Raw genomic sequence first — 20,725 nt, 5'->3', positions numbered from 1 at the left:
ATTGAATGTCAAGGCCTGTGTGCAGTTGCCTCAGCAGGTCCAGACCAAATGATTCTGTGGTGCTGTGGGGTGGCATGCAGGACTACAAGGTCAGTGGTTCAAGCTCACTAGCCGCTCTTTGGAAATCCTATATAGGCTAGCTATGAGTCGGAGCTCGAAGGCCTTTAACAACCACAGGCCAGGCATTCCCCACTTGTGCAGTATAGGCTGTGGGACATTTTGGGAACAGAAAGCCTCGTCTTTTTCTTGTGGAGCAGCTGGTGAACTAGGTCAGTCTTGTGGTTCACAGTCCAGTATTCTTATAACATAAACACTATTCCTAAATCAAAGTTACGCTGTAAAAATTACACTAAAGCAGAACATAATCTGTTTCATTCATGTGGTAGAATCAGAAAAGTTTAAAGCTGTCTTCTAGTTGGTGTCAGAAACCAGGACTTCTCAAGGAGATAGACACAAAGTACACTCAGAACCTACAGTACTGTGAAAACATTTTTTTTTTTTTTTAATGAACCTGCACAGGAGAGACTAAAGGAAGAAATAAGAGATAAAAGGCAAGGGACTCACATTCACTGCTGGCAACTGACTGTGCAGACAGAGAGTTTTGTTGTTAGATACCATTGAGTTGGTACCAACTCGAAACACTGCCTGGTCCTGGGCCAAACTCAAAATTGTTGCCACGCTTGAGCCCATAGATGCTGCAACTTGGCCAATCCATCTCGCTGGGAGTCTTCCTCTTTTTCTCTGACCCTCCATCCCACCAAACATGATATCCTTCTCCAGCGACTGGTCCCTCCTGACAATATGTCCGAAGTATGAGAGATGAAGTTTGGCCATCCTGGCCTCTAAGGAGCACTCTGGGGGCACCTTGTCCAACACAGATCTGTTGGTTTTTTGGGCAGCCCATGGAACTTTCAGTATTCTCCAACACCATAACTCAAAAGCATTGATTCTTTGACAGTCTTCCTTATTCACTGTCTAGCTTTCACATGCATATGAGGTTACTGAAAATACCATAGCTTGGGTCAGTCAAGAGATCAAACAATGTATTGCATTAGGCAAATCTGCTGCACAAGACCCTTTTAAAGTGTTGAAGAGCAAAGATGTCACCTTGAGGACTAAGGTGCGCCTGACCCAAGCCATGGTATTTTCAATAACCTCATATGCATTGAAAGCTGGACAGTGAATAAGGAAGACCGCAGGACAATTGATGCCTTTGAGTTATGGTGTTGGAGGAGAATATTGAAAGTGCCATGGGCTGCCAAAAGAACCAATAGATCTATTTTAGAAGAAGAGCAGCCAGAGTGCTCCTTAGAGGCCAAGACAGCCAAACTTCATCTCTCATACTTTGGACATATTGTCAGGAGGGACCAGTCACTGGAGAAGGACATCATGTTTGGTAAGGTGGAGAGTCAGAGAATAAGAGGAAGACCCCCAACAAGATGGATTGGCCAAGTGGCAGCATCAATGGACTCAAGCGTGGCAACAGTAGTGAGGTTGGCCCATGATTGGGCAGTGTTTCGTTCTGCTTTGCATAAGGTCGCTATGGGTTGGTGCTGACTTTATGGCACCTAACAATAACAACAAATGCAATCTATAGAAGGTATTTGAAATGAGCAAATTGTTGATTTTGCAGACTTCTATCATGTGATCTCCAGCATCATTTCTATCACCAAGGCCATATTTTCCAACAGAGAGATAGCCCTACAGAAATGTACACCCACATGTGTTTTCCTTATGTGGATTTCAGCAGTGCTTGAGATTGACTGGCAGTTTGACTGCTTTCTCTCTGGACTAGGACCATACCTGCATACCTTTCTAGATGTTATGTTCCTAACTGACGAGCTCCATTTTTTTCAAAACACTAACTTCCTTCAATGATAAAAAGAACAATTTTCCTCAGTAGACTTGTCCCCCAAGTTTGCAAAAACTTACAGACTAGACACAGATGTGTCTGTTACATTGTAAAGAAATCAGAACGCTGGCATACAGCTTCTCTGTGGATGAAAACATAACCAAACACATTTATATTCTGGCCTGCATTCTCACAGCATATAAAATGCAGCATCGTGTCTGCTGGTTCCATCCTAGTTCATCTTGTTTGGGAATCAGTGAGCAAAGCCCATACCAAATGTAATCGTCTTCCCTGCAAACTACCATCAGAGCCTTAGCCACCTCTTTGCAGCCTTAAACCAATTCTACTTAAAATAGATCTGTTTGAATAGCATAGATCTGGGGAAGAGCATTAAAGTAATTGTAAACAAGGCAGACGAATGTATAGTTCTGGGATATTTCCAGTGCTGCTCTATAGGGATTTATATATTCATCATATATTTACTGAGTTAGAAAAACAATACAAAGAACATCTGGCATATGTTGTGAGCCAAAAGAATCAACGCAGAAAATTGGTATTCTGAGTTTGTCAAGAGGTTAGGTGGCAGGTGGGGATGGGACATTAGCTATGGGTTAGAAGATTCAGGAGGCCTCCGTAGTGAAGAGAGAATGGATTTGGGTTATAATCGACGGGTTGGTGTTGGTTCCAACAAGGGTGGTATAGGAATGAAGGAATGACTCAATTATCAGGAGAGTAAGTATAAGGAATATTCCAGAACTCATTTGACCAAGTTAAAACATTGACTTTTCAGTGGCTAATTTCATAAATACCATTGACTCAGTCACATAGCCTCAGGTTCCTGAAGTGTCAAGTCACAATAATAGTAGCACATGACTCATGGAAGGGTTACAAGACTCCAAGAAACACATAGCATCCTATAAGCATTCAATTAGCATCTTAAAACCCCAAATCCCATGCCCATTACAACCAAGTTTATTTCAACTCATAAGACAGGGTAGAACTCCCCAGAGAGTTTCTTAGGGTGTGATCTCTATGGCAGGAGACTAACACCTCTTTTCTGTAGAGTGACTAACTTGTGAGTTAGAACTGCTGACCTTTCAACTAGAAGCCGAGTGCTTAATCACTGAGCCACCAGGGATGTTAATCAATAATTAGCTGCTGTTGAAAAAGTGCATTTATTCTTACAATATCTACTTATTGAGTGCGTGTTATGTGGAGGTGTGCCATGGAGTCAGTTCCAGCTCACAGTGATCCTGTATAGGATTTCTGAGGCTGTAAATCTTTATGGGAGCAGAAAATCTCATCTTTCTCCCATAGAATGACAGGTAGTTTTGAACCGCTGACCTTGGGGTTAGCAGCCTGACTTGTAACCACTAAGCTACCAGAGCTCCTTATGAGCTGTTATGTAGAAAGGCAGAAAAGGATATTAGGTCAGTGTATGAAATGCATTTACCACTAAATGAAGGTCCACAGTTTCTGAAACAGAATAGTCGCTAGAGGTGCTGGCATTGGGCAGGAAAATGATTTGGGTTATGTTTAAAAGTTGAATATACAAGGAAAGGGCATTTTGTGCATCATGTCCTTCAGCACTTCTTCTGAAACTTTTAATTAGCAGAACAATTGTGATGAGGAATTTCTAGGAACCAGACAATCCATTGACTTACCCAATGATGAATCCGGGACCCTTTATATGTGCTGGAAATTCTCACTAATTGTGCCTTGTGAAACTTACAGAGTGCTAGCTTGGTTAGTCATCTCTGGGTACCGCTGGATTCTTCAGGCTGGAATGTGGGAGAGCAGTTTACCCACAACTCTCCCAGAACTGAAAATAACAGTGAGAATGACGGAAATCATAAGGAATGTTTCTATCAGCTTTCCATAAATATAAATTTGGGGAACCAGCAGACAGGGGTGGAAGTCTCAAAATATTAACCTTGATCGAAAGAGCTAGAACAGCAGTTCTCAATTTTACATATCTATGCTCATTTACATAATGAAAGTTTCTAGTCTAGGAAACACTTCCATTGGGAAATTTGGTTCTGTGCAATCTCCAGCCCTCTGCATATATCTCTCCCTCTTTCTCTCTCCCACCATAGCATTTATCAGCATGAAAGTGTGGTGGAATGAAAGGAATAACTGCTCTAATTGATGTATTAATAGAGCAAATTATTCATCAGTGTTGGCACTTTATCATTAGTAATCAGAGACTCCAGAAATCTGATATAGATATTCCAGGTTATAACCAACATTTCAACCAAAATTTTCAAATCCAATGACGATTTACAGTTTCCTCTATCCCTGTCTTCCACAATCCATTCCAGCTAAATGTCCTTGCCTCATGATTTCCATCACTGATTTACCTGCTAAGTACAAGTCACAGAATAGACATTTTATAATCTGTCTTCCTCAAATACTCCAACTATGAATGATGAATGTAATTTAATCTGCCAAGGATATTCAGACGAGTAGAACTGATACTTTTAAGATGTACAGACAAGAAATCTCTTAGTCACCAATGGAGGGATATCATTCATATTGCATGTCAGGACAAACCTCATCAGTTGTTTTCCATGAATTGAAGTCCCTTCATCTAGCAAATGGGAATCTTCAAACTCCTCAGCTAAAGTAACGCCACCATCATTTCATTGAGTTAGTGTATACCTGTTAAGTATGAATATCATGGAAGAAAGGAATTGGCTGTTTCTCCATGAGTTTCAGTGGTAAGGTGATTTGTAAGATGAAAGTGTGTGGCTATCTTGTGTTTAATGATATATATTTTTATAAATATCTCCTAATGGAAGAAACTTCTGGCTGTTAGGTAGTTACCAAGAAATGGTATGTCTGTACCACAGTTAATGGGAGACTTATAAAGATTATTTTTTTTATTATAGGTAGAATGATCATTCATCATATGAATTAGAAACACTGTGAGTAAAACAGGACACTAATGATAATTACAGTAAGACAACAGGCACATACTTCTTGGCAAATCAAGATGAAGTATTATTTTAATTACAGTGATTTTCATCTTAATTACCTAACCTCTTCATGAGATGAAGCTCTGCAGGAGAAGAGGTAAGATGTGAATCTACTTGGGGGTTTGCTCGACAATAGTTCTACCTGTCCCCACAGGTCATACAGTTTCCTCATTGTTCCAGAGTCTAACAGCAGCTGATTGAAAGACCCTACAGACTTATATTCAGATCTGATCTCTGTCATGTGCTAGTTAATTTGTGTGCTTAGTAATACTCAAATAAATCCTCTGAGCCCAACTTTATTCACCAGTATAATGGAATAATTCTTACCCTGCTTCTCCAAAACAGTGCCACACAAACTGCAAAATACCAAGGGTTATTAGGTGCTATTGGAGATTATTATTTTTATTGGACTCCTGGTGTGGTGCTGTAGGATCAGCACTGGATTATGAACCACACAGTCATCAAATCAAACCCACCAAACACTCCTCAGAAACCCTATACAGGGTCACTATGGGTAGGACTGACGTGATGGCACTTCACAAAAACAATTTTTATTGGGGGCTTATTTACATGATTGTGTTTCGTAACAAAATCTAGGAGTAAAAGCAACATCAGACATGGGATGGCTTGAATCATCAAGACCAGTCATTCCTGTCCTCACATCATTCATTCATTCATTCATTCATTCATTCACTCATTCTCAGCTCTGTAATTACTCTACAGAGCATATCTACAGATATATGTATAACATCTACATCATCAACACTTGTTTGATTCAACTATTCTTAGAATTTCTCTACTAGGTACCAATTTGAGTTTCTTGATATGATAATATATTAATTTTAATATTATAATGGAGCTCATGCTGTTTTATATTCACAGCAATTTCTATCATTTTCAAGGTGAACTTGACCTTGTTGTTCATTTTTTTTCCAGTCCACTCATCCCTTAACAGTGAAATTATTCCAGTTGAAAATCAAGAGCAGGCACTTAGCATTGGTTTTTTCTTTCCAGGTAATGTTCCGGCATCTTCAGCATAAGATTTCTAAAACAGCCTACCCATGGACGTCAGGCTTTTTGGGGCTAGATTTTTGGAACACTGAGAACTACTAACCTGATGTGGACTATACTCCTATCATAAATACTGTGTGCCTGTATATTTTTGAATATTTTTGTTGTTATTAAGTGCTGTCAAGTCTGCTTTGACAGTTAGATGCTGTATGGAGTTTCCAAGCACCAGCTGGTGAGTTTGAACCGCTGACCTTTGAGTTCAAACTGACCTGGTGGTACAGTGCTTATCCTACAGTGCCACACCAGAGCTCCATTTTAAAATATGATATATGGTATATACCTTCTCTGATCCGAATTAGTGACCGAGAGTCTTGTAGCAAATAAAGAAGGCCATCTATATTTCAAACGGACTGATGAAGGTACAAGGTGACAGTTTTCAGTTTGTGGGAAGGGCACATGCTAGACAGTTTTCTATGAATGTGCAAACTTCAGAAGACACACACTGTCCTTCTATCTTAGAATGAAGGTAGCCATTTGCGAATTAAGTCATTTACATTTTCATATTCATTGATTCAATACATATTTATGGTGTGTATACTGTGTGTCAGGTGACATTTTAGAAAACAAAGATAAGATAGTGAAAGGACTTACGTGAAACTGCCTACATGGGCTTGCTCTGTACAGAAACGTTAGAGTGAACACAAGAGAGCTGTGCACAGCAAATGTGAACTTGCATTTTGGCTCCACCTCTTGCTGGGGCATGTCCTTGTCCTAATTATTTGACCTCTCTGACCTCCACATTCCTCCTTTGTTGAGATGGAACTGACACCCAAGTCACAGAGCTGTCTACAGAACTGAATAAGATAATGTATTACAGTCTTGGATAGGGCAAACACTGTTCTGTTTTTGTAATCTCCTGAGAAACTGATTATACTTTTAAAGGGTAATTTGGAAAGCATAGTTTAAATTCATTTTTATTTTTATTTTTTTAAAGGAAGAACGCATGTCATCCTTTTCAATCAGCATAAGTACCAAGATCTGAAAAAGGGTCAGAAAAGCCGTAAGTATTTATAAACTTCCCAAGATAATTATTACTGTGCTAAAAATTCTGCCCTGGTTCTCTTTTTGGATCATTCAACAGCATTTAGAGAGTTTCCATTGGTAGAAAGAGACTGACCTTTGTAACAAGACAGCAAAGATTGTTTCCTGCGGTGTTGAGTATTTTGTCGTGACCTTTAACCATTTCATCAGCTGAAGAAACACTTGTAATCACACTATCCAATAGTATTCTTAGCAATCAGATGGGTACTGGGGTCCAAACATTTTCTTGGAGAAAACCATCTTGGGAGGATTCATATGAATGAATAATTTCTATTCCACATTTATTACAATTTACATCAGATGGAGAGCTGCAGTTTAGAAAAATGGATCATGCTGCTACAAGCTACCAACACGGAGTCACCAAGAAAATGAAGGAAAAGTGAACCAAATCTTTGAAGGGATTAAATGCAAAAACAAGACATTCCCAAATTATTTACATTATAGATCCATCTACTCATTTGCTTACTCATTCTTTCAACCTTTCATTCATTCAAATAATATTTATTGAGCACTCCTATAAGAACCTGTTCCACTATGTAGACTGTTTTTTGTTTTTGTTTTTAAATTAGAATTTACATCTAGACTACTGCTGTGGTGCTGTAGGATAAGCACTGGACCACAAGGTCAGTTGGAACCACAAAGTCAGTTGGAACCACAAGGTCAGCAGTTCAAACTCACCAGTCGCTCTGCAAAAACCCTATCCAGGGTCACTATGAGTCAGAACTAATTTGATGACACTTACCAACATCAAGTTTCTTACTTTTCCTTCTTTCTTATCTAAGTGACCTTTTGCCTTCTTCTTGGAAGCTATTCTTTAGATCATCCCATATCTCCTCTGGTCTTCAGTCATTAGTGTCTAATGAATCAAAGCTGTTCTTGAGATGGTCTCTAAATTCAGGTGGGATGTGTTCAAGGTTATATTTTGGCTCTCGTGGACTTGTTTTCCTTTTCTTCAGCTCCAGCCTGAACTTGCATATGAGCAATTGATGGTCTGTTCCACACACTGCCCCGGCCTAGCTTTGGCTGACGACATAGGGCTTTTACATTGCCCTTCCTACAGATGTAGTCAATTTGATTTCTGGTGAGGTACTTCCTAATTTTAAATATTCAGTGCCCCCCAGTCCTGTTTGAATGACTGCCTCTTGTTCTATGTACAGGTTCCTCAAGAACACAATTAAGTGCTCCAGAATATTCATTCTGCATAATGTTGTCCATAGCCTGTACATAATCCACACAGTCAAAAGGCTTTGCATAGTACACTGGACTGTGAACCACAAGGTCCAAGGTTCAAGCCCACAAGCTTCTCAATGGGAGAAAGATGAGGCTTTTTGTTCCCACAAAGATTTAAACAATCGTTGGAACCCCTATGCAAGGTCACTGTAAGTCAGTAACCTACCTGATGGCACTTAATAGCAACAATTTTCTGTTTTCATCCAAAATCTGCCTCACTTCAGCAATGAGATCCCTTGATCCACATCCTCTTCTGAATCTGGCTTGAACCTCTGCAAGTTCCCGTCAACGTATTGTTACAGTCTTTGTTGAATTATCTTTAGCAAACATTTACTTACATGTGTTATAAATGATATTATCCAGTGAAGTCCACATTCCATTGGATTACCACTCTTTGGAATGGGCGCAAATATGGATTTCTTCCAATCATTTGGCCAGGTGGCTGTCTTCCAGATTTTTTGGTATAGATAAGTGATTGCCTCCAGTATCACATAAGTTGGTTGAAAGATTTCCATTTGTATTCCATCAATTCCTGGAGCCTTGTTCTTTGCCAATGCCTTCAGTGCACCTTGGACTTCTTCCTTCAGTATCATTGGCTCTTGATCATATGCTACTTCTTGAAATGGTTGAACATCGACTATTTCTTTTTAATACAATGATTCTATGTATTCATTCCATCTTCTTTTGATGTTTTCTGCATCATTCCATATTTTGCCCATAGAATCCTTCAACATTGCATGCTGAGACTTGAATTTTTTTAAAATTCTTTCAGCTTGATAAATGCAAAGCATGCTCGTCCCTTTTGGTTTTCCAACTCCATGTCTATTCACATTTCATTATAGTATTTCTCAAGCTGCCCTTTGAAATTTTCTGTCCAACTCTTTTACCTCCTCATTTCTTCCACTTGCTTTAGCATCTATACTGGAGGACAAGTTTCAGAATCTCTTCTTACATCAATTTTGGTCTTTTCATTTTTTATTTTCTTCTTAATGATGAGGAATATTAAAAGTGCCATTAACTGACAGAAGAAAAACAAATCTGTTTCGGAAGAAGTACAGCCAGAATGTTCCTGAGGAGCAAGGATGAAGAAGAGACTTCCTCTCGCATACTTTGGACATGTGGATGGGAACGAACCAGTCTCTGGAGAAGGACTTTATGCTTAGTAAAGTGGACAGTCAAGGAAAAAGAGAAAGACCCCCACTGAGAAGGACTGGCACAGTGGCAACAAAATGGGCTCAAGCATAACAATGACTGTGAGTTGCACAGGAACCTGACAATGCTTCCTTGTGTCACGTGTAAGGTTTTTATGAATGGGAACCGACTCGGGAACACTTAACAAGTTTCTTATTGATTCATGGATACGAACTTCAACTTATTTCATTCTGCCAAAATAATGCTAATTCAAATAATCAGCAAACATTGTGAATCACTTCAAAATATGTTTGACCTAAACTATTATAACATTTTTGAAAAACCATGTATAAAGAATGAAATCTCCTTAGTCTACAACATTGTTGTTATTGTTAGGTGTCCTGCAGTTGGTTCTGACTCATAGCAAAACATAACAAAATACTGGCTCGTTCTGTACCATCCACACAACTGTTGTTATGTTTGAGCCCATCACTGCTACCTCCATGTGAGTTTATCTCCTTGGGAGTCTTCCTCTTTTTCACTGACCCTCCACGTTACTAAGCATGATGTCCTTCCCCCAGGGACTGGTTCCAAAGTGTGAGAGATGAAGTCTTACCACCCTCGCTTCTCAGGAACATTCTGGCTGTATTTCCCACCCCCCACCCCCAAACAAATTTGATTGTTCTTCTAGCAGTTCATGGTACTTTCAATATTCTTTACCAATGTTGTAATTCAAATGCTTCGTTCTTCTCAGAACTTCCTTAGTCATTGTCCAATGTTCACTTGCATACGGGGCCATTGAAAATATCATGATTTGGGTCAGGAGCAGTTTAGTTTTCAAAGTGGTATCTTTCTTTTTGAACACTTTTAAAGAGGTGTTTTGCATCAAATTTGCATAAAGCAATATGTCATTTGATTCTTGACTATTGCTTCCAAGAGCATTGCTTGTGGATCGCAAAAAAATGAAGTCTTTGATAATTTAAGCCTTTTCTCTGTTTATCATGATGTTATTTATTGGGCTAGTTATAAGGATTTTTGCTTTCTTTACATAGAGGTGCAAGCCGTACAGAAGGGTGAGGTGTTTGATCTTCATCAATAACTCTTCACCAATAAGTATAAGTTCTTCATCAAGATGCATTCATCAATAAATACAAGTTCTCTTCACTTTCAGAACGTAAAATTGTGCCCTTTGTATATCCTGATGCCATGTTATTCTTCATAGAATCCAGCTTCTGTTTTATTGATTCAGCATACAGCCTGAATAAGTATTATGAAATGATACCCTGGAACATACCTTTTCTTAATTTAAACCATTCAGTATCTCCTTGTTCTGGTCTAACAACTGCCTCATGGTCTAAGTACAGGTTCCTAAGGAGCACGATGAAATGTTCTAGAATACCCATTCTTTGCAATTTTACCCATAGTTTGTTGTAATCCATACAGTCAAATGTCTTTGTGTAGTCAATTAATCACAAGTAAACATCTTCCTAACATTTTCTGCTGTCAACAAAGATCAGCAATTGATAAGAGCAAGGAAATCCCTCAGTCCATCTTGTCTTCTGTATCCAGATTGAATTTTGGGCAAGTTCCTGTTGATGTACTGTGGTTCTAAAACAACACTGCAGATTGTTAAGTAGACTTCCTCCAATACTTAGCTGCATTCTCCTTAATACACTCTAGCTTCTTGGATTAGTTGCTCAGCATACAGGTTGAATAAATATGGTAAAAGGATACAGTCCTGATGTATACATTTCCTGATTTTAAACCATGCAATATCTCCCTGTTCCATTCAAACAACTATCTCTTGTTCTATATATAGGTTCTGCCTGGTCACAATTAAGTATTCTGGAATTCCTATTCTTCACAATTCATCCATAATTTTTTTATGATGTCACTTTGAGAACTAAGGTGACTTAAACTCAGTCCAGAGTATTTTCAACCACCTCAAATGCACACAATAGCTGGACAATGAATAGGGAAGAACAAAGAAGCATTGATGTCCTTGAATTATGGTGTTGATGATGAATATTGAATATACCATGAACTGCCAGAAGAATGAACAAATGTATTTTAGAAGTACAGCCAGAATGTTCCTTAGGAAGCAGGGGTGTATTTTGGACATGTTATCAGAGGATGGATCAGTCTCTGGAAAAAGACATCATGTTTTGTAAAGTGAAGGGTCAGCTTAAAAAGAAGAGAACCTTCAATGAGATTGATGGACATAGATCTAGAAGATTTGAAGTCTTCAGTGAAAATTGGTGTTGGTGGACATTCGTATACAGCGAGATGAGCCACTTAGCAGTTGGTCCTACAGACATGAGCAAATTATTGTTTTCTAGAATTTTCCAGCAATTCTTGCTACTGTAGTTTGAATAAATAAATATTTATGACTATATCTGTGAAAATTTGTGTGCACTTATTTGAGCAAGAGAAATAATTATGATAAATTATCCATTACAATCTAAATAGGAATATATTCAAAAATTAAAATAAATCTCATAATAAATTTGTTTATATCTTATCTAGTTCCAAAAAGAGTACGAATCGGCATATTTATCTAATCAACTAAGAGTATTCAGCACTTTTAAAAAGAATGTTGATTTTGGTGTTTGGTCTCTTGTTACTTTTTTTTAAGCAGGGATATGTTGTGAAGAAACCTTTTTATGTGAAATTGTTTTGTTTTGTTTTGTCCAGAGACTATTCCTAGCTGGTGTTTCATTATCTTTTAAAAACACATGAATGAAATCTAAATCAATAGATTTCTTTAAACCAACAATGAACTACTCCCAAGTGGTTATTGTATTTCCCAAGAGAGGTTTTACTATAAAGAAGCTATTGTGTCTTCCAAAATTCCTTATTATTTACCATCGCTTTTGTATTACCAAAAAAAAAAAAAAGTCTAATTCTGTTATTTACATAAATATGGGAGAAACAATCTAAAAATAGAGTTTTCAGATTGAAACTAGAAGTCTTTGCTTATAAGGCCAGATTTAGACAAAACAGCAACTACACTCAAATTCTCTCCTTGGACCCGATGTCAATCAATATTTGCAAGAATGATTTCAAGTTTCAAGGCTACAGATCTGTTTCAATAAGTTTTAAATCAGCTTCTGCTGATGGATGCTGGCAGTCCAACAGTGGAAACGGACCCTAGGATATGTTTAGATTAACCAGCACACATTCATTAGTTTTTATTATATCAGGTGCTCTGGTAGCAAAGTGGTTAAGAGTCGGGCTGCTAATCTCACGGTCAGCAGTTTGGAACTACCAACCGTTTCACACGAAAAAGACGAGGCTTTCTGCTCCTGTAAAGATTTACAGACTCAGAAATCCTATGCAGCATCGGAACCAACTCCAAGGCACATAACCACCAACCACTAATATATGAATAAATCAATGTGTTCAATGATGGTAAGTCAAAAAGTACTGCCACTTGGATTACAGTTTATATATGCAAAATTTATTATAAACAACACATATTTAAACATGTCTCTGTGATCCGTGGATGCCTACATACAAATTCTTCCATCAATACACTTGCCTTAGTCGCATTAAGATGCCTTCAAAAAAAGGTCCAATCAAAACAGTGGCTCTGAGGGGCCTGCTAGACCAATTCAATGCGAGAACAAGCGGTCAGTTCAGAGGGGAATAGCAGCTGTATCCGCTGTGGGTTAATGCATCAGACCGCAAAGGCATTTGAACTGCAAGGTCAGTGGTTCAAGCTCACCAGCGGCTCCTGGGAAACCCTATACTGGGTTGCTATGGGTCAGAACCGACTCAATGGCACTTAACAACATTAACAACAAAAGGTCTATCTTGATAGATTTCCTTGATGGATACAGGACAATCATGCAGCTTACTAAGAAGTACATTGGTGAGATAAAGACTAGGAAAGGTGTGCAGAGGTGTAGTTATTTTCCACCTTGATAATGCACCTGTTCTGGTAGAGTAGTGGTTACGAGTCGTGCTGCCAACCTCAAGGTCAGCAGTTTGAAACTACCAGCGGTTCCGTGGGAGAGACATGAGATGTTCTGCTCCCGTAAATATTTACAGCCTCAGAAACCCTGTGCAGGGTCACTATGAGTCAGAACTGACTCCATGGTACTTAACAACAACAACAATGCACCTGTTCAGACTTCGAGGTAACACAGGCTGTCTGTCCTATGAGAATTTTGTGGGGATCACTTGTCCAATTCACACCGCAGCTCTGAGAGTGACCCTTCAGACTTCTTTTTGTTCCCCAAACACGAAGAACCTTTGAGAAGACCACAATTTGAGTCCCACAAGGCTACCACTCTTTTCACTGGACCTATTTTTTCGAAGGCACCCTACTGAGAAGAAGACAAATGCGTTACCGAGAGACCTTCTCAGTACCTAGTCACTCATCAGAGAGACATGTTTAAGCTTGCATTTTTAAAAGAATGTTTTATTGTGAATTATGTGATAGTTTACATGGGAGAACATTAGCTTTACATTCATTCTATCATATATGGTTTCATTGCCATGGTTATAGTCCCCTCCATATATCATCAACCAACCAAAGGGTATACTCTGAAAGCCTGCCTCCTGGTCATCAGCACAGAGCCCCTCTCCCTCTCTGGGTTTAAAGTCCCCAGCTGCTTTATCACTCCACGTCATTGTCTCTGCCTCCAACTCTGGCATCATTGCTTTTCTGGGTAGGGTCTCACACTGCGCTCTTCCCCCTTGATGGTTCCAGGGATGTCGGCTCCTAGACTCTATGGTCAATTACTCCTCTCCTTTTGCTACAAAACATCCACCTAACATTTTCCAACCCTCACAGTCAGTCCTGATAACAATTACTCACCATTGTACCACAAAGGACCTAGCCCCATCTTCTTTCATTGTAAGTTTGCCTTTTTAAAAATAAGTAAAGTCATGCATGTATAACTGGAACCCTAGAAGCAATATTTTTTGAGTGTCCCTAATAGTAACATAATCATGATTCGCATTGCTATCTTCTTTTCCTTAGTATCATCATGTTTATTTTGTTTACATGCAATAGGAAGACACTCTTCCGTTTGCCTTTCTCACACTACTCACTACTTTCTTGCTCCTAGACACTTCAGACCTTTAGAAAGGTACAAAGTTTCCTGTTAAAGACAAAGACCCTGTTGTCAGATATCTTGCTTTGCCTACCTTGCTCCAACATTAACTAGGATTTGACTCACCTTTTGAAGTCTCAGTTAATCCATCTGTAAAATGAGGTTAATAATAGTCCCTGCTTGAATTCTTGTAGCAATAACTATATACAATGGAGTGACTCAGAACTTAACTAACACAAAGAATATGTCTAGAATCCTGGTGACTGGTGTTCACAGGTTCCCTTACTTCCATTGGACTTTGGACTAATTGATGTCAGTCATTAATGGAAACAATTAGTACCAAAGACATAGACTTCAGTCTCCAAATAATGAGAATAGAACAATTGTCTACTGCTCTGAAATGGATCACATTTATAAAATCTGGGGTAGTGTTTGGATTTATATGTGTGTGGGATTTCAAAATGTGGAACAAAACTCAAGCTAATAAAAAAGAGCAGGCCTTGAATGGGTATGAAAGGAAGAGTGGGAACATACCATAAATATATAAGGATTTGAAAGAGGATATTTGTACATAGGTATTTACCTTTGTTTCAAGCCCAACTGTGAATGTTGTGGAGCATACAACAGCCAAACTGATGACAATTCTTTAGATATTATCACACTTCATAAGGTAATGAGTTACTGGGACTGGGGACTCAGGACCATACTCTCAGAGAACACCGTGGTCAACTGGCACAACATGGTCCACAGTGACAATGTTCTACACCCTACTTTGGTGAGTAGCTTCTGGGATCTCAAAAGATTACAAGCAGCCATCTAGGGTGCAACCACTGGGATGAGACTGAAGATGTTTGGAATCAATTAGTCCAATGAGCTAATGGTCCATCAGTCTCCACGACTCTGAGATCAGATAGTGCCCGACTACCACCACCAACTGCTCTGAAAGGGATCACAGTAGAAGGTCCTTGGTGGCTGGTGGCTGTGTGCTGTGGAGTCAGTTCCGACTCGTAGCGACCCTGCACAGGGTTTCCGAGGCTGTAAATCTTTACGGGAGCAGAACGCCTCATCTTTCTCCTGCGGAACAGCTGGTAATTTTGTACTGCTGACTTTGTGGTTTGCAGCCAGATTTGTAACCATTACGCTACCAGAAGGCCCTTGTTGTTTCTGTTGTTGTTGTTATGTGCTGTGGAGTTGGTTCCGACTCATAGCGACCCTGTACATGGTTTCTGACCCTGTAAATCTTTACGGGAATAGAAAGCCTCATCTTTCTCCCGTGGAACAGCCGGTAGTTTCCAACTGCTGACCTTGAAGTTCACAACCTAATTCGTAACCACTATGTTACCAGAGGTCCTTAGAAAGTCCTTAGGAGAATGAAAGAAAAATGTATAAAATAAACCCTCAAAATTACAAAAAAAGAAACTCAGACTTATGGGTAAGAAAGAGACTAGAAGACCCTGAGACTATGCCCCCTGACCACTGTCTGAATGGAACATACCCTTATACTAAAATGTTCAGCCAAGCAGCACATAGGGTTTGACAACACTAATGAGGTCTACTCAGTATGGAATGGCCAATCATTCAAAATCAAAAGGACAACATTACCTACGGACAAAGGAATCTGACAGGGAGTAATTGGGGTAACTGTTGTTACATGGAGGGACTACAATCATTGAGATGAAACAAAGGATAGGATTTGTTAAATGTACAATGGATTATCTTGTCTGCAAACTTCATTCAATTCACGATAAAAAGCCAAAAACAAACTAAAGAACGAGCCTTGCTGGTCAGATAGAGACTGGAGAAACCCACATTTTTATCCTTCAGACCCGGAACTGAATTTATCCCTGTAGCTCAATTTTTAGCCAAACAATAGATCTCAAAATAAGTAATAACATTAGTGAGGTATACACTCTTTGAGAAAATCAAATATACAAGATCAAAAGGGCAGCCTTTACCCAAAGATAAAGTTCAGAGGAGAGCAAAGGTTAGGAAAGAAGGAGGAATGGAAATGAGGACTACAGGGATGAAGGGGGATGAGTGAGGTTACATGGTGGGGACTGTAATCAACAGCATGAAACAAAATGTGAATGAAATGATACCAAACTAGTTTTATATATTATGTAAATTATAGCAAACTAGTTTGGTTGGCCTGATTTCACCCAAATCACAGTGAAAAGTGAAAAGTATTAAAGAAGCCATAGTCGTTGTCATTGTCTGCTTCCTAATAGTATTTGCATTTTCTAACTTTGCTAAAATTTGACTTTGCCTAGTAAGAGATATTATATGGAATAAAGTCAGTGATGGTAGCGGTGGTTGTGTGTCATTGAGTCTGTTCTGACTCAACAGTGACCCAGTATAGGGCTTCGAAGGGTATGTATCTTTAAGAGAGCAGAAAGCCTCCTCTTTCTTCCGAGGAGTGACTGGAAGATTCCAACAGCTCACGTTGCAATTACCAGCTCAACACATAACCCACTATACTACTAGAGCTCTTTGTTGTTGTTGTTGTTGTTGTTGTTAAGTGCCGTCGAGTCAGTTCTGACCCATAGTGACCCTGTATACGGTTTCCGAGGCTGTAAATCTTTATGGGAGCAGAACGCCTCATCTTTCTCCCATGGAACAGCTGGTAGTTTTGAACTGTTGGCCTTAAGGTTTGCAGCCCGATTCGTAACCACTACGCTACTAGAGCTCTTTGGAACACAGCTAATAGTCAAACAACTACCTCAAAGTTCTCATTGTTATTAAAGTCTGACCCTAATAGGATCTGAGTTGCAACAGCTACTAAAATTCATTTTGTCTAGAGAACTAAAGTACAATTGTAAATTGGATAAAGTTTAAAATGAGGCCTCTCAGATGTTTTATCTTATTTTATTCTCCTTTTTAAAAAATCTGCAACTGAGTCATGTTCCAAGAATTTCAAAAAGAATCAAGAATGAGCTATAGGAATACCCAATGCTGTAATCATATGCTGTTGTTGTTGTTATGTGCCATGGAGTCGGTTCCGACTCATAGCGACCCTGTACAGGGTTTCCGAGGCTGTAACTCTATACAGGAGCAGAAAACCTTATCTTTCTCCCACAGAACAGCTGGTAGTTTTGAACTGCTGACCCTGAGGTTCACAGCCTGATTCTTAACCACTACATTACCACTTATAAACTAGCATATTTAATTATATGCATACATAATACATGTTGTAATTGTCATACCATAATGTTGTTGTTAAGTGCCTTCAAGTCAGTTCCGACACTGTATAGGGTTTTCAAATGACCTTGTGGTCTGGTGCTTATCCTACAGCGCCATGCCAAGACTCTATAACTATAATCAGGCAGCATTTATGACTACAATGAATATTTTAGTCTTTCCATACAAGAACAGAATTAGTGAGCCACAAACTCTCCTTTCTCTTACTAATATTACTCCTATCTTCCATACACAAAGAATAACCTTACATAGAGTTATGGTTAAAGCTATGTGAAAACCTGATTAGGCTCTGATTCTCAGCAGTTTGTCAGATGTTATGCAAGTATCCTCCACACCATAGGAATTAGCCTTCAGCAAATCTTAAGTTTGGTCCTCTGTCCCTCTTGTGGAGTCAGAGGAAATCAGAGATGGTCTCCACTTGGTTTAAGCAGTTGGCACCTGGGCAGGATTCATTGCTCTCTTGACCTATGAAATGATGATGTTTTGCAAGAGAAAGAACCCAAGGGGCATTGTTGTTGTAGTTGTTAGATGCCCCTGAGTCGGTTCCGACCCATAGTGGCCCTGTATAGGGTTTCCAAGGAGGGGCTGGCAAACTTGAACCACTAACCTTGTGGTTCAAACCAACTTTACAGTCCAGTGTATTAACCCACAGCACCACACCGGGACTCCAAGAGAAAGAATGAAGAGGTCTGAGATAAAATATTTCACGGGAGGGTTGGAGAAAAAAAGGAAGAACCCCAAAGGCATGGATTGTCACGGTGGCAGAAGCAATGGGCTCAGGGATCCTTGAGTGTTTTTAAAAGCTTTATGTGTTTGTGTTATGGATATTGGTTTCTCCTGCCTATTATTGTAAAATAGACATACATGTATGATAGAAATATTCAGAATTATGATTACAGAGAACTTGTAACTCCATCTTCCGTCTATATTTGATTGGATTTGCTAAAAGGGGAGTTAGAAGCTGCTTGGCAGGGAAAGATAGGCTTTTTGCTTTCAGCCTTTGCAAAGTCTGAGGCTTTAAGTGGGTTCCTGAGCCACACCCAGAACTTTCAGAGTTGGTACATTTGCATTTGAAAAGAATGCAGACCAATTCAGAACTGCTAAAAGAACAGGAGATGCAAGCAGAGAAAAAAAGCAATTTGCCTTTTTGAGTTCTGAAGGCATCATGACAAGGAAAGTCAGCTTATCAGAGAAAACCCCTTTCTAGAACTGAAAGTTAAAGGGAGCCAGCAAGTTGTATGCTTGCTGATGGCCACCTGGATCTACATGTGAATGGAATTGGGGAGAAATGCAGCAATGAAAACATGGGCTGAGTTTGGACATGCTTTACTGGCATCCATTGATCTTGACATAAGAGAGGCTGGAAGGCTGACTGGTCAGAAATTTAGGAAGTTTTGTGAACTCCTGAGCCCATGGCCAAGAACTTAACTTATGAGGCTAGGGCTGACAGTGAGGGTGTCAACTGATTTGAACTCCCAAGCTTGTAGCTGGTAACTATTTGATTTAGTTTGGATGGCTAGGGCTGAGCTAATCAGAACCTGACCAGATGAAGATAAAAATGTTTGATCCTCTGGGCAAGTGTCAACTGCTACAATTTGTTGGACTAAACTTGTGTTTATGAGTTCTGTTGCTCAAAGTTCCAACCTGAATGGAAGATTCTTAATATCAAAGAGCATAATAATCACCTCAGTGTACTGGCTTGATGTTGTTGTTGTCGCTAAGTACTGTCCAGTCAGTGGTCTTGACTCATAGTGACACTATATAGAGTTTCCAAGGATGGGGATTTAGACATCAGTGGTTCAGGCTCACCAGCTACTCCTTGGAATTCCCTATACAGGGTCAGAATCCACTGGACGGCACTTAACAACAATATAAAGGCATGAAGTAGCTGACTTTTAAGCTTTCGTGGCTGTGCTTAGTTTTAGAATGAGGGGTCGTTATGGGAGAATCCCCACTGACTTGTTGTTGTTAAGTGCCATCAAGTCGGTTCCGACCCATAGCGACCCTGCATAGGGTTTCCAAGGAGTGACCGGTGAGCTTGAATCACCGACCTTGCAGTTCAAATGGCTTTGCAGTCTGGCGCATGAACCCACAATGCTACACCAGAACTCCCCCCACTGACTAGTTGTCCTCTTTCCCACATGGGTCTGGTGAAAGGGATTAGAGAATGATGCTGACAGGATTTTATTATTTCATTTGTGAGTAATTATTAGTAGGATTATGATTGTTAAAACTGCGATTGTAAAAGATGCAAAACTAAAAGGGGGGAGTACTTATCTTTCATTTTAGGAACAGAGGGTCCCAGGACCATCATTAAGGAAGAGCAAGGGTGGTGCATATGATCCCTGCCTGGAAAAAAAACATGGCAGTAGAGACAGTGGTAGAGTCAATGGCATGGAGAGACAGAGTAACTACAGACTCTAGACCCACGGGCTGAGTAAGGCTGTTTATCTATGGGCAGAAGGCTGACTTAAAGAATGAGCCCTTTGGACATTCAAATATATGTATATATATACATTTATTTATTTATATTTTGTTTTGGTTTGCATGTGTACATCAAATACTTTTGCTTTGTTGATTTGTGACAATTAAGATGACAATGGGGGCAGTGCATTTTCAGTTGTACATGTTCTAATTATATTATGTTAGGTAAAAACATGACTTCACAATATTATTTATTTAGAGATTATGCATATAGTTTTTAGGTTTCAAATTGACAATGGTGGACTGTAATGGTTAGGGCTCAGTGCCAAGTTGACTAGAAGAGGATTTCCAGCTGTTTGGCATTTGGGATGTGCTTATACCCATGGTGATGACACCTAATACAGGCATAGTTAGCTGTATGATGAATGTCTATGAGCAGTCAATCAATTGACATAATGCTTCCTTGGGGGTGTGGCTTGCTCCCAGTATAATGGACATGCAGGAAAGACTTTCTCTTCTCCCTCTCTTTTACAATTGTTAAGATAACAAATCTCTCTCTCTCTCTCTCTCTCTTGTTCTCTCTCTCTCTCTCTCTCTCTCTCTCACACACACACACACACACACATACATGTACATATACATATACATACATACATATATATATGTTTTAGTGGTCTTGCGTCTCTAGAAAACTCGGCCTAAGGCAGAGTGGCACATAAAAAAGTGTTCTTTCTTGT

The sequence above is a fragment of the Chrysochloris asiatica genome, unplaced genomic scaffold (genome assembly GCF_000296735.1).
Source record: "Chrysochloris asiatica unplaced genomic scaffold, ChrAsi1.0 scaffold00270, whole genome shotgun sequence".
In the NCBI taxonomy this organism is placed as follows: Eukaryota; Metazoa; Chordata; class Mammalia; order Afrosoricida; family Chrysochloridae; genus Chrysochloris; species Chrysochloris asiatica.
The sequence above is the reverse complement of the archived record's forward strand: the minus strand, read 5'-3'. Positions refer to the sequence as shown.